The 14734-nt window shown below is 44.6% G+C and overlaps 1 long non-coding RNA gene across 2 annotated transcripts in view; it reads left to right on the top strand.

Moving 5' to 3' along the window:
* Positions 1–1753: 1753 nt before the first annotated feature.
* The window catches only part of LOC147094286 (uncharacterized), a 47111-nt gene continuing 34130 nt past the window's right edge, over positions 1754–14734 (top strand). The window contains exon 1 of one of the 2 annotated variants that reach the window (XR_015074732.1): positions 1754–1776. This is a non-coding gene — a long non-coding RNA (uncharacterized LOC147094286). Of the gene's footprint in view, positions 1777–1977; positions 2081–14734 lie in introns of those variants that run through there. The other variant, XR_015074733.1, reaches the window with a different exon arrangement.

Here is a 14734-nt window from a genome sequence, read left to right on the forward strand (position 1 = left end):
GACGTACAATCCCTCTACACCTCCATCCCCCACCAGGATGGCCTGAGGGCGCTCCGCTTCTTCCTTGAACAGAGGCCCAACCAGTCCCCATCCACCACCACCCTCCTCCGCCTGGCTGAACTTGTTCTCACATTTAACAACTTCTCCTTTGACTCCACTCACCTCCTCCAAAGTAAAGGGCCCAGTAATTCCGGTCCCAACGCGTGAGTACGGACAGGGTACTCACACGTGGGCCTGTTGGAAGTGCCAGATTTCAGCATGCACAGCGCATGCGCGGGAAACCGGCATTTCCTCCAAGGGGTTCAGAGGTCCAACCTGCAGAGGGCGAGAGAGAGATTTACCTGTAGTGCAGTGACATTGATAAACCTACAGAGGGCGAGCGAGAGATTTACCTGCTAGTGCAGTGACATTGATAAACCTACAGAGGGCGAGCGAGAGATTTACCTGTAGTGCAGTGACATTGATAAACCAACAGAGGGCGAGCGAGTGATTTACCTGTAGTGCAGTGACATTGATAAACCCACAGAGGGCGAGCGAGAGGTTTACCTGTAGTACAGTGACTAGTTACCTGGCTGCCGAGGTTGAAACAGAAATGCATTTCCTCCTAAAATGCGAAAAATTCAACACATCAAGAAACATATTATTCAACAAGCTAAGCCAAACAACCCCAGATTTCAAGGAATTGGATGATCTGTCAAAATTGAGATTAGTCCTAGGAGAAGGAGACAGACCATACCTTGGGGCCAAATATGTAACAACATGTCACAACCTGAGGACTGTTTAAAATTAAGACTGTTTAAAATTAATATTGAACGTACCAAATGAAGTACAAAGACTGTTTAAAATTAATATTGTTTAAAAGTAATATTGTATGTACCCAACAAATGTCAAACCGATTGACACCTACAGAATGTTGGAAAACTGTACCTTTTTGCTATGTAAGCTTTGGCAATATGGTTCTCTGTAAACTTTCATGCCAATAAAGCATTTAAATTGGAAATTGGAATTGGAATTGGATAAACCTACAGAGGGCGAGCGAGAGATTTACCTGTAGTGCAGTGACATTGATAAAACAACAGAGGGCGAGCGAGAGATTTACCTGTAGTGCAGTGACATTGATAAACCAACAGAGGACAAGCGAGAGAGTTACAAAAATATGTATTGGAAGTTGAGCATATCTTTGGTTCTGGTGACCCACATTTCACGGCATATGTCCAGGTGCTGACACAGATAAACGGATGCACAACACACACTGCACAGGGGAAAGCTGAGGGAACTCAGGGTTAAGCAGGGGAGCCAGCCACACACAGAATGAGGTAGGCAAGCACAGAATTGGAGCTGGGAATAAGAACCATTAAACAAGATTTCTTGAGCAAAGGGGGTGTGGGAGGAAGCAGCAGCCTCAGACAGGGAGGGTGATGTCCCTGTTGCAGGTGAGTGGAGGGAGGCCTCTCCAAGGTCCATCAGTCCTCGGCTGTGTCTGTCTGCCTGCAGTTAGGGATCTGGGGGAAGGGCAGTGTTGGCCAGAGACAGGAAGGAACCATTTGGGAGGCCAGCACATGGCCAGGACTACCCCACCCCCCGGAGATAGGCAGACTCAACTTGGACTGACCCACACCTGGGGGGCGGGCTTCAGGTGGAGGAAGCAGCAACCTGATAGGTTGGGGGGCTGTGGAGTGGGAGGAGGTAAGTTTGAGTGACAGGTCTGGACTATTAAAAAGGTTGACCCATGTGCGTTTCAGTCTTTCTGACTGCGGGATGGTGCTTTCATATTTGGTGAGTGGCTGTTTTGACTGTAATTTACAGTAAGTGTTCAGGTAATGTAGTATTTTGTGTCTCTTTAGTGTTGAAACCATTTCTGAGTGTCCAGGTAATGAATGTTGGTCTGTGTGTCTGTGTGAACCGGGTCCCTTTGGCCATTCTGTGTTAGTGTGTGTGAGATTCTCTGGTGTGAGCGAGTCCTGTCTCAATCTCTCTCTCTCCCAGCCCCTCTCTCACTGCTGCAGGCTCGGTCCCGGTGAAAGGATGGATGGATGGAAGAGAGATCAGGCCGGCTGTTCCATTGGTGCCATGTGGGATGGTGAGATTCAATCTTTAATCTCTCTCTCTCTCTCTCACTCACTTACTCACTCACTCACTCACTTTTCACTCCACGCTGCCTGCTTGCTTCGGGTTGTGTTCCCAGGTGTTGGGAGGAAGATTTCTGAGCTGTGGCTCCAGGTGGACGGGTGGAGATCGGGAGGAGGCGCAGACCAGGTGTGACCGTCAATCTCGCGCGCTCTCTCAATCTCGCGCTCTCTCAATCTCGCTCTCTCAATCCAATTCCAATTCAAATGCTTTATTGGCATGAAAGTTTACAGAGAACCATATTGCCAAAGCTTACATAGCAAAAAGGTACAGTTTTCCAACATTCTGTAGGTGTCAATCGATTTGACATTTGTTGGGTACATACAATATTACTTTTAAACAATATTAATTTTAAACAGTCTTTGTACTTCATTTGGTACGTTCAATAATAATTTTAAACAGTCTTAATTTTAAACAGTCCTCAGGTTGTGACATGTTGTTACATATTTGGCCCCAAGGTATGGTCTGTCTCCTTCTCCTAGGACTAATCTCAATTTTGACAGGTCATCCAATTCCTTGAAATCTGGGGTTGTTTGGCTTAGCTTGTTGAATAATATGTTTCTTGATGTGTTGAATTTTTCGCATTTTAGGAGGAAATGCATCTCTGTTTCAACCTCGCGGGCCAGACATTGATCGCATATTCTATTCTCTCTAGGCTTCCAGGATTTCTTGTATCTGCCTTTTTCAATTTCCAGTTGGTGGTCGCTTAGTCTGTACCTGGTGAGGGTCTGTCTCTGTTTTGTGTCTCTGATGGTCGTGAGGTATTCTGCCAGTTTATATTCTCTTTTTAGGGCCCGGTAACATTCTAATCTGCTTTGGCTTTCGGTTACTTTGTTCCAATGTTCCAGGTAGGTTTCTTTGCATTTTTTAATGATTTGGTTCACTCGGATGGGTGTTTGGACGGCTGTGTTGGTCTGGGGCTGGTCAGGGTCCGGCTGAGTACTTAGTTTCAGTAGCAGCTGACTCAGGGGACTCTTTTCTGGGTTTAGCTCTTGGGTCTGAAAGGCTTTGAAATGAAGGGTGTCTGGGGAGCTAGATTTGAGGTGATTTAGGAAGTTTAGTGCTCGTTTTTGGATGTTTATTATCAGTGGGTATCTGCCTAGTTCGGCTCTGCATGCATTTGTTGGCGTTTTTCTTTGGGTGCGAAGGATGCTTCGGCAGAATTCTGCATGTAAGGCTTCTATTGTGTGTTTTTCCCATTTAGTGTAGCTTTGGTGATTTAGCGGGCCCCATACTTCACTACCGTACAGTGCAATGGGCAGGATTATGCTGTCAAATATTTTGAGCCAGATTTTGATTGGGATTTGGATGTTGTAGAATTTTCTTTTTATTGCATATAGGGCTCTTCGGGCTTTTTCTTTTAGTGCATTCACTGCTATGCTGAAGCTCCCTGATGCTGTAATAGTTAGACCAAGGTAGGTGTAGCTCATAGTGTGTCCTATAGTGGTATCACTGAGGGTAAACTGGTATTTGTTTTCCTGACATCTGGGCCTTTTTTGAAAAATCATGATGTTGGTTTTCTTTAGATTTACTGTTAGAGCCCAATTTTGGCAGTATTTGTCGAGTAGGTCTAGTTGTTGCTGTAATCCCTGTTCTGTGGGAGACAGCAGAACCAGGTCGTCCGCATAGAACAGGGATTTCACTTCTCCATCCAGGAGACGGAGACCTGGTGACTCGCTTTGCTCCAGCATGTCTGCTAATTCATTTATGTATATGTTAAACAGGGTCGGGCTCAAATTGCAGCCCTGCCGGACGCCTCTTCTCTGGGTGAAGAAATCGGTGCGTTTGTCTCCAATTTTGACCCCGCATTTGTTTTTCAGATACATTGATTTAATAAGGTCATAGACTTTGCCCCCTATTCCACACTGAAGAAGTTTATAATAGAGCCCTTCGTGCCATATAGAGTCAAAGGCTTTCATGAAGTCGATGAAACAGGCGAATATTTTCCCATTTTTTGTTTGGTGTATATGTTTTCCAATGAGGGTGTGAAGGGTATAGATATGGTCGGCGGTGCGGTGTTTTGGAAGAAAGCCTATTTGGTTTTTTCTGAGGATATTATGTTTGTTAAGAAAATCAAGTAATCTACTATTTAGAATACTGCAGAATAACTTCCCTAGACAACTGTTGACACAGATGCCGCGGTAGTTATTTGGGTCTGATTTGTTTCCACTTTTATATATGGGGGAGATTAGTCCTTGGCACCAGATATCGGGAAAACAGCCTGAACGTAATATGATGTTGAATAATTTGAGTACCGCAACCTGCATCTCCATATTGCTGAACTTGAGCATTTCATTTTTGATGTTGTCTGGGCCACAGGCTTTCTTTAGGTGGAGAGATTTTGTTTTTGTGGCCAGTTCTTTCCATGTGATTGGGGAGTCTAGAGGGTTTTGGTTGTCTTTAATTGTTGCTTCTAATGTGTGGAGTTTTTCTGTGACCTGATGTTGACTTGGGTTTGTTTCGTTTATTGGGATGTCTTTGTAGAGGTTTTCAAAATGTGTTCTCCAGATGTCGCCATCTTGGATTGGTAATGCTTGCAATTGTGTTGTACTCAGGTTATTCCACATTTCCCAGAATTGTTTTGGATTGGTGGAGTTTTCAATTTCTTCGAGTATTTTGTGGGTATAGTTTTGTGTTTTGTTCCTAATGGTGTGTTTATATCTTTTGAGGGTTTCATTGTATCTAGTACGTAGGTCCGGATTGTTTGGTTGGCGATGCTTTTGGTTTGATATTTTTCTCAGGTCTTTTCTGGCATTTTTGCATTCGTGGTCAAACCATTTCTTATTTTTATTTTGTCTTTTGTGACGCTTCCTCTTCTGTTTCACAAAGTCGGCTTTTACAGCTGCCTCATGGAAGATCATATTTATATCCTCTATGGCCATGTTTACACCATCTCTGGTGATCTCGTATGGGTTTTCTTTAAATTTTGATATTTTACTTGTGATATCAGGTGACTTTAGTGCTGTGATGAATTTTTCTCCACTGTCTGGGGCCCATCTGTATGTCTGGTTTATTTTATGGAGCTTACTGGGTTCCTTTTTCGTGTCTGTAGTTTGGGCAGAAAGTTTAAGGTACATATTTATTTGGTTATGGTCTGAGAGGGGGGATTGCTGCCTGACAGTGAATGAGTTGATATCGCAGGGGTCCAGGTCAGTGATTGTATAGTCCACCACACTAGACCCAAGATTTGAGGAGTATGTGAGTCTCCCTAGGGAGTCCCCTCTGAACCTACCGTTAACTATGTACAGGCCTAAGGCTCGGCAGAGTTGCACTACCTCCCTACCGCTTTTATTTATTTCACGATCAAGGTTGTTCCGATTTGCGATGGCTGGTGTGACATCTAAAGGGGTCTTGCCAAACACATGGTTGTTTCCCTGTGGGTCTATGAAGTCAGGTTCACAACCGGTCCTTGCATTTAGGTCCCCACATATTATCACCTTTCCTTGGGCCTGGAAATGGCTGATTTCCATGTGGAGAGTATCAAATAACTCCTCTTCGAAATATGGCGATTCTATTGGAGGTATGTAGATCGCACATAAGTAAACATCTTTTTTTGCTATTCTTATATTTTTATCTAGTTTTAGCCATACGTGTGATTTTCCCTGTTTTACCGGTGAGATGTGTTTGTCCAGTTCTCCCTTATACCACACCAATATTCCCCCGGAGGTTCTGCCCTTGCGTGTTTTAGTGTCTCTCTCTCTCTCTCTGTCCCTCTCTCTCTCTGTCCCTCTCTCTCTCTGTTCCACTCTCTCTGTCCCTCTCTCTCTCTCTGTCCATTTCACTCTCTGTCCCTCTCTCTCTCTGTCTCTCTCTCTCTGTCCCTCTCTCTCTGTCTCTCTATCTCTCTGTCCCTCTCTCTCTATATATATATATATATATATATATATATATATATATATCTCTGTCCCTCTCTCTCTCTGTCCCTCTCTCTCTGTCCCTCTCTCTCTGTCCCTCTCTCTCTCTGTCTCTCTCTCGCTCTGTCCCTCTCTCTCTGTCCCTCTCTCTCTCTGTCCCTGTCTATCTCTCTCTCTGTCCTCTCTCTCTCTGCCCCTCTCTCTCTCTTTCTCTCTCTCTCTGTCCCTCTCTCTCTCTGTCTCTCTCTCTCTGTCTCTCTCTCTCTCTGTCTCTCTCTCCCTGTGTCGCTCTCTCTCTGTCGCCCTCTCTCTCTGTCCCCCTCTCTCTGTCTCTGTCTCTGTCTCTCTCTCTCTCTCTCAGTTCAGTTCAGTTCAGTTCAAATGCTTTATTGGCATGAAAGTTTACAGAGAACCATATTGCCAAAGCTTACATAGCAAAAAGGTACAGTTTTCCAACATTCTGTAGGTGTCAATCGATTTGACATTTGTTGGGTATATACAATATTACTTTTAAACAATATTAATTTTAAACAGTCTTTCTACTTCATTTGGTACGTTCAATATTAATTTTAAACAGTCTTACTTTTAAACAGTCCTCAGGTTGTGACATGTTGTTACATATTTAGCCCCAAGGTATGGTCTGTCTCCTTCTCCTAGGACTAATCTCAATTTTGACAGATCATCCAATTCCTTGAAATCTGGGGTTGTTTGGCTTAGCTTGTTGAATAATATGTTTCTTGATGTGTTGAATTTTTCGCATTTTAGGAGGAAATGCATTTCTGTTTCAACCTCGCCAGCCAGACATTGATCGCATATTCTATTCTCTCTAGGCTGCCAGGATTTCTTGTATCTGCCTTTTTCAATTTTCAGTCGGTGGTCGCTTAGTCTGTACCTGGTGAGGGTCTGTCTCTGTTTTGTGTCTCTGATGGTCGTGAGGTAGTCTGCCAGTTTATATTCTCTTTTTAGGGCCCGGTAACATTCTAATCTGCTTTGGCTTTCCCTCTCTCTCTGTCCCTCTCTCTCTCTGTCCCTCTCTCTCTCTGTCCCTCTCTCTCTCTGCCCCTCTATCTCTCTGTCTCTGTCCCTCTCTCTCTCTGTCCCTCTCTCTCTCTGTCTCTCCCTCTCTGTCTCTCTCTCTCTCTGTCTCTCTCTCCCTGTGTCCCTCTCTCTCTGTCCCCCTCTCTCTCTGTCCCTCTCCCGCTCTCTCTCTCTGTCCCTCTCTCTCTGTCCCTCTCTCTCTCTGTCCCTCTCTCTCTCTGTCCCTCTCTCTCTCTGTCCCTCTCTCTCTCTGTCCCTCTCTCTCTCTGTCCCTCGCTCTCTCTGTCCCTCTCTCTCTCTCTCTCTCTCTCTCTATCTCGCTCTGTCTCTCTCTCTCTCTGTCTCTCTCTCTCTCTCTGTCCCTCTCCGTCTCTCTCTCTCTCTCTCTGTCCCTCTCTGTCTCTCTCTCTCTCTCTCTGTCTCCCTCTCTCTCTCTGTCCCTCTCTCTCTGTCCCTCTCTCTCTGTCCCTCTCTCTCTGTCCCTCTCTCTCTCTGTCTCTCTCTCTCTCTCTCTCTCTCTCTCTGTCTCTCTCTCCCTGTCCCTCTCTCTCTGTCCCTCTCTCTCTCTTTCTCTATCTCTCCCTCTCTCTGTCCCCCTCTCTCTCTGTCCCTCTCTCTCTCTGTCCCTCTCTCTCTGTCCCTCTCTCTCTCTCTCTCTCTGTCCCTCTCCCTCTCTGTCCAATTCCAATTCCAATTCCAATTAAAATGCTTTATTGGCATGAAAGTTTACAGAGAACCATATTGCCAAAGCTTACATAGCAAAAAGGTACAGTTTTCCAACATTCTGTAGGTGTCAATCGATTTGACATTTGTTGGGTACATACAATATTACTTTTAAACAATATTAATTTTTAAACAGTCTCTCTCTCTCTGTCCCTCTCTCTCTCTGTCCCTCTCTCTCTGTCCCTCTCTCTCTCTCTGTCCCTTTCTCTGTCCCTCTCTCTCTCTATATATATATATATCTCTGTCCTTCTCTCTCTGTCCCTCCCTCTCTCTCTGTCCCTCTCTCTCTGTCCCTCTCTCTCTCTGTCCCTCTCTCTCTGTCCCTCTCTCTCTCTATCTCTCTGTCTCTCTCTCTCACTCTGTCCCTCTCCCTCTGTCTCTCTATCTCTCTGTCTCTCTCTCTCTCTCTCTCTGTCCCTCTCTCTCTCTGTCCCTCTCTCTCTGTCTCTCTCTCTCTCTGTCTCTCTCTCTCTCTGTCCCTCTCTCTCTGTCCCCCTCTCTCTCTGTCCCCCTCTCTCTGTCTCTGTCTCTCTCTCTCTCTCTCCCTCTCTCTCCCTCTCTCTCTCTGTCCCTCTCCCTCTCTGTCTCTCTCTCTCTCTCTCTCTGTCCCTCTCTCTCTCTGTCCCTCTCTCTCTGTCCCTCTCTCTCTCTCTCTGTCCCTCGCTCTCTCTGTCCCTCGCTCTCTCTGTCCCTCTCTCTCTCTGTCCCTCTCTCTCTGTCTCTCTCTCTCTATCTCGCTCTGTCACTCTCTCTCTCTGTCTCTCTCTCTCTCTGTCCCTCTCTGTCTCTCTCTCTCTCTGTCTCTCTCTCCCTGTGTCCCTCTCTCTCTGTCCCCCTCTCTCTCTGTCCCTCTCCCGCTCTGTCTCTCTGTCTCTCTCTCTGTCCCTCTCTCTCTGTCCCTCTCTCTCTGTCTCTCTCTCTCTCTCTCTCTGTCCCTCTCTCTCTCTGTCCCTCTCTCTCTCTGTCCCTCGCTCTCTCTGTCCCTCTCTCTCTCTCTCTCTCTCTATCTCGCTCTGTCTCTCTCTCTCTCTGTCTCTCTCTCTCTCTGTCCCTCTCCGTCTCTCTCTCTCTCTCTCTGTCCCTCTCTGTCTCTCTCTGTCTCCCTCTCTCTCTCTGTCCCTCTCTCTCTGTCCCTCTCTCTCTCTGTCTCTCTCTCTCTCTCTCTCTCTCTCTCTCTGTCTCTCTCTCCCTGTCCCTCTCTCTCTGTCCCTCTCTCTCTCTTTCTCTATCTCTCCCTCTCTCTGTCCCCCTCTCTCTCTGTCCCCCTCTCTCTCTGTCCCTCTCTCTCTCTGTCCCTCTCTCTCTGTCCCTCTCTCTCTCTCTCTCTCTGTCCCTCTCCCTCTCTGTCCAATTCCAATTCCAATTCCAATTAAAATGCTTTATTGGCATGAAAGTTTACAGAGAACCATATTGCCAAAGCTTACATAGCAAAAAGGTACAGTTTTCCAACATTCTGTAGGTGTCAATCGGTTTGACATTTGTTGGGTACATACAATATTACTTTTAAACAATATTAATTTTAAACAGTCTTTGTACTTCATTTGGTACGTTCAATATTAATTTTAAACAGTCTTAATTTTAAACAGTCCTCAGGTTGTGACATGTTGTTACATATTTGGCCCCAAGGTATGGTCTGTCTCCTTCTCCTAGGACTAATCTCAATTTTGACAGATCATCCAATTCCTTGAAATCTGGGGTTGTTTGGCTTAGCTTGTTGAATAATATGTTTCTTGATGTGTTGAATTTTTCGCATTTTAGGAGGAAATGCATTTCTGTTTCAACCTCGCCAGCCAGACATTGATCGCATATTCTATTCTCTCTAGGCTGCCAGGATTTCTTGTATCTGCCTTTTTCAATTTCCAGTTGGTGGTCGCTTAGTCTGTACCTGGTGAGGGTCTGTCTCTGTTTTGTGTCTCTGATGGTCGTGAGGTAGTCTGCCAGTTTATATTCTCTTTTTAGGGCCCGGTAACATTCTAGTCTGCTTTGGCTTTCGGTTATTTTGTTCCAATGTTCCAGGTAGGTTTCTTTGCATTTTTTAATGATTTGGTTCACTCGGATTGGTGTTTGGACGGCTGTGTTGGTCTGGGGCTGGTCAGGGTCCGGCTGAGTACTTAGTTTCCGTAGCAGCTGACTCAGGGGACTCTTTTCTGGGTTTAGCTCTTGGGTCTGAAAGGCTTTGAAATGAAGGGTGTCTGGGGAGCTAGATTTGAGGTGATTTAGGAAGTTTAGTGCTCGTTTTTGGATGTTTATTATCAGTGGGTATCTGCCTAGTTCGGCTCTGCATGCATTTGTTGGCGTTTTTCTCTCCAATTCCAATTCCAATTAAAATGCTTTATTGGCATGAAAGTTTACAGAGAACCATATTGCCAAAGCTTACATAGCAAAAAGGTACAGTTTTCCAACATTCTGTAGGTGTCAATCGATTTGACATTTGTTGGGTACATACAATATTACTTTTAAACAGTATTAATTTTAAACAGTCTTTGTACTTCATTTGGTACGTTCAATATTAATTTTAAACAGTCTTAATTTTAAACAGTCCTCAGGTTGTGACATGTTGTTACATATTTGGCCCCAAGGTATGGTCTGTCTCCTTCTCCTAGGACTAATCTCAATTTTGACAGATCATCCAATTCCTTGAAATCTGGGGTTGTTTGGCTTAGCTTGTTGAATAATATGTTTCTTGATGTGTTGAATTTTTCGCATTTTAGGAGGAAATGCATTTCTGTTTCAACCTCGCCAGCCAGACATTGATCGCATATTCTATTCTCTCTAGGCTGCCAGGATTTCTTGTATCTGCCTTTTTCAATTTCCAGTTGGTGGTCGCTTAGTCTGTACCTGGTGAGGGTCTCTCTCTCTCTGTCTCTCTATCTCTCTGCCTCTCTCTCTCTCTCTGTGACCCTCTCTCTCTCTGTCCCTCTCTCTCTGTCCCTCTCTCTCTGTCTCTCTCTCTCTGTCCCTCTCTCTCTCTCTGTCCCTTTCACTCTCTGTCTCTCTCTCTCTCTCTGTCCCTCTCTCTCTCTATCTCTCTGTCCCTCTCTCTCTCTATATATAAATATCTCTGTCCCTCTCTCTCTCGTTCCCTCTCTCTCTCTGTCCCTCTCTCTCTCTCTGTCCCTCTCTCTCTCTCTGTCCCTCTCTCTCTCTCTGTCCCTCTCTCTCTCTGTCCCTCTCTCTCTCTGTCCCTCTCTCTCTCTGTCCCTCTCTCTCTCTGTCCCTCTCTCTCTCTGTCCCTCTCTCTCTCTGTCCCTCTCTCTCTCTGTCCCTCTCTCTCTCTGTCCCTCTCTCTCTCTGTCCCTCTCTCTCTCTGTCCCTCTCTCTCTCTGTCCCTCTCTCTCTCTGTCCCTCTCTCTCTCTGTCCCTCTCTCTCTCTGTCCCTCTCTCTCTCTGTCTCTCTCTCTCTGTCCCTCTCTCTCTCTGTCCCTCTCTCTCTCTGTCCCTCTCTCTCTCTGTCCCTCTCTCTCTCTGTCCCTCTCTCTCTCTGTCCCTCTCTCTCTCTGTCCCTCTCTCTCTCTGTCCCTCTCTCTCTCCGTCCCTCTCTCTCTGTCCCTCTGTCTCTCTGTCCCTCTCTCTCTCTCTCCCTCTCTCAAATCCATTCAGTTCAATTCAAATCGCTTTATTGGCATGATAAGGTACATCTTATGTTGCCAACGCATCAAAATACATTCATGGTTGAACACATAAACGCAGATCTATTCGTACAGTGTATAAACAGATATATCCCTGAGTGTATAACAATACATTTGCATTATTTATATATACTCTTTTCTTAGGTTTACTGGTTGTCCCTCTGTTTATGGCAAGCTGTAACATAGTGTGCCACTAGTGTTACACAGTTTCTCTCTTCCCCTAGTAGGTATAGGAGTTTTTGGTCGTCATTCAAATTTCTGAATTCAGGGCATATTTGTGAGAATTTTTGGTAGAAATTCTCCCTGATGCCCTGATATTTTCCACAGGCTGTGAGGAAGTGCATCTCTGTCTCCACCACTCCCTGACTGCAGTGAGAACATATCCTGTCCTCTCTTGGCAGCCTGGTCTGCCTGTGTCTGCCTTTTTCGATCGCCAGGCTATGTTCGCTATGTCTGTACCTTGTCAAGGTTTTTCTCAGTTTGTTATCCTTTACCATGGTCAGGTACTCAGCCATGTTGTATTGTCTGTTAAGTGCCAAGTAGCAATTGAGTTTGCTTTGGGTTTTTGATGTTTCTGCCCAATATGACAGGTATTTTTCCTTTTGTTTAGTGACAATTTTGTTGGGTCGAATTCTCTGTGTTACGATGTCTCTGTCCTGGGGCTGGTTATTGTTAGTAGTGTTAGTGGTTGCTTCACTGAATCCCAGGACTAGTTGACTGAGGGAGTTATTCTTTATGGTCCTCTCTTGGCATTTCAAGGCTTCGTAATGATAGCAGTGGGGGTTGCTCATTTTTAGGTGTTTCCAAAATTTGGTGGCTCTTTTTTAGATAGTAATTATTAGTGGAAATTGGCTGAGTTCTGCCCTGCATGCATTGTTTATGGTTTTCCTTTGAGTCCGGAGGATACTTTTACAGAATTCTGCATGTAGGATCTCAATTGGGTGTTTGTCCCATTTTGCAAATTCCTGTTGTGTTAGCGGTCCCAACACTTCACTGCCATAGAGTGCAATTGGTTCAATTACTGATTTGAAAATTTTGAGCCAAATGCTAATTGGGATTTCTATTTGGATTGGTCTTTTAATGGCATAGAAGGCCCTTCTTGCTTTCTTTTTCAGTTCATTCACAGCCAGTTTGAAATTTCCCGTAGGGCTGATTTTAATGCCCAAGTCTGTATAGTTAGTGGTTTGTTCGATTTTAGTTGTTCCTAGTGTGAGATTTATTTTGGGTCCCTGATGTCTGGATCTTTGCTGGAACACGAGGACTTTGGTTTTTTGGAGGTTTACTGTCAGGGCCCAGGTCTGACAGACCGACTCCAGCAGATCCAGGTTCTGCTGTAGACCCTCCTTAGTTGGTGACTGCAGAACCAGGTCGTCTGCATAGAGGAGGAATTTAACCTTGGATTCATATAGGGTGAGGCTGGGTGCTGTAGATTGTTCAAGTAGTTTTGCCAATTCATTTATGTAAATATTAAAGAGTGTTGGTGAGATTGGCGAGCCCTGCGTCCGCCCCCCCCCCCGCCCCTGTGGGAAGTATTTTGTATGTTTGTCTCCAATTTTAACTGCACATTTGTTGTTTTTATACATTGATTTAATTACATCATATGTTTTTCCCCCTCCCCCGCTTTCGATAATTTTCAGGAATAGGCCGTCGTGCCAGATGGAATCGAAAGCCTTCTGGAAATCTACAAAGCATGCGTAGATTTTGCTTTTGTTATGGTGAACGTGTTTGTCAATTAGGGTCTGTAGGGTGAAGATATGATCTGATGTTCTATAGTTTGGCAGGAATCCAATTTGGCTTTTACTCAAGACACTGTGCTCCTCAAGGAAGTTTATAAGTCTTTTGTTTATGATACTACAGAAAACCTTCCCCAGGTTACTGTTTACACAGATGCCTCGATAGATATTTGGGTCACCTTTATCCCCACTTTTGTATATGGGCGTTATGAGTCCTTTGTTCCAGATATCAGGGAAGTAACCGACACTCAGAACCAAGTTGAAGAGTTTCAGTATAGCCAATCTCATTTTATCGTCCGTGTGTTTAATCATCTCGCTTAGGATGCCTTCTGCCTGCAAGCCTTTCCTGGTCGCAGGTCCTTGAGTTTTTCCATTAGCTCTTTTTCAGATATTATGGGGTCTATCGGGTTTTGGTTATCTTTTATGGAAGATTCTAGCTTTGCCAGTTTTTCGCATATTTGGTATTGCTCTGGGCTTAGTGTGTTTTTCTGGTATAATTTTTCAAAATGGTTTTCTCATGTGTCTCCGTTTTGAATTGCCAATTCATCGTGTTGTTTTTTGTGTAATATATTCCACTTGTCAAAGAAACAATTGGAATCAATGGATTCCTCAATGGAGATGAGTGTATTCTTAATATACTGCTCTTTCTTGGTTCTGAGTGTGCGTTTGTATTGTGTTAGTGCCTGACAATAAGTAAGGCGTAATTCCTCGTTTTCTGGTTGTCTGTGTTTTAGGTTTGATATTTTTCTGAGTTTTTTCCTCATGTTTTAGCAATCGGAGTCAAACCATTTTTCGTAGTTTATTTTTCTCTCCCTCTCTCTCTCTCCCTCTCTCTCTCTCTCTCTGTCCCTCTCTCTCTCTGTCCCTCTCTCTCTGTCCCTCTCTCTCTCTGTCCCTCTCACTCTCCCTCTCTCTCTCTGTCCCTCTCTCTCTCTGTCCCTCTCTCTCTGTCTCTCTCTCTCTGTCCCCCTCTCTCTCTGTCTCTCTCTCTCTCCCTCTCTCTCTCTGTCTCTCTCTCGCTCTCTGTCTCTCTCTCTCCCTGTCACTCTCTCTCTCTGTCCCTCTCTCTCTCTGTCTCTCTCTCTCTCTCTGTCTCTCTCTCTCTCTCTGTCTCTCTCTCTCTCTGTCCCTCTCTCTCTCTGTCCCTCTCTCTCTGTCTCTCTCTCTCTGTCTCTCTCCAATTCCAATTCCAATTCCAATTCAAATGCTTTATTGGCATGAAAGTTTACAGAGAACCATATTGCCAAAGCTTACATTGCAAAAAGGTACAGTTTTCCAACATTCTGTAGGTGTCAATCGATTTGACATTTGTTGGGTACATACAATATTACTTTTAAACAATATTAATTTTAAACAGTCTTTGTACTTCATTTGGTACGTTCAATATTAATTTTAAACAGTCTTAATTTTAGACAGTCCTCAGGTTGTGACATGTTGTTACATATTTGGCCCCAAGGTATGGTCTGTCTCCTTCTCCTAGGACTAATCTCAATTTTGACAGATCATCCAATTCCTTGAAATCTGGGGTTGTTTGGCTTAGCTTGTTGAATAATATGTTTCTTGATGTGTTGAATTTTTCGCATTTTAGGAGGAAATGCATTTCTGTTTCAACCTCGCCAGCCAGACATTG

Source organism: Somniosus microcephalus, unplaced genomic scaffold (genome assembly GCF_052327205.1).
Source record: "Somniosus microcephalus isolate GS21.2 unplaced genomic scaffold, FLI_Smic_1.0 unresolved_chr1, whole genome shotgun sequence".
Taxonomy (NCBI): Eukaryota; Metazoa; Chordata; class Chondrichthyes; order Squaliformes; family Somniosidae; genus Somniosus; species Somniosus microcephalus.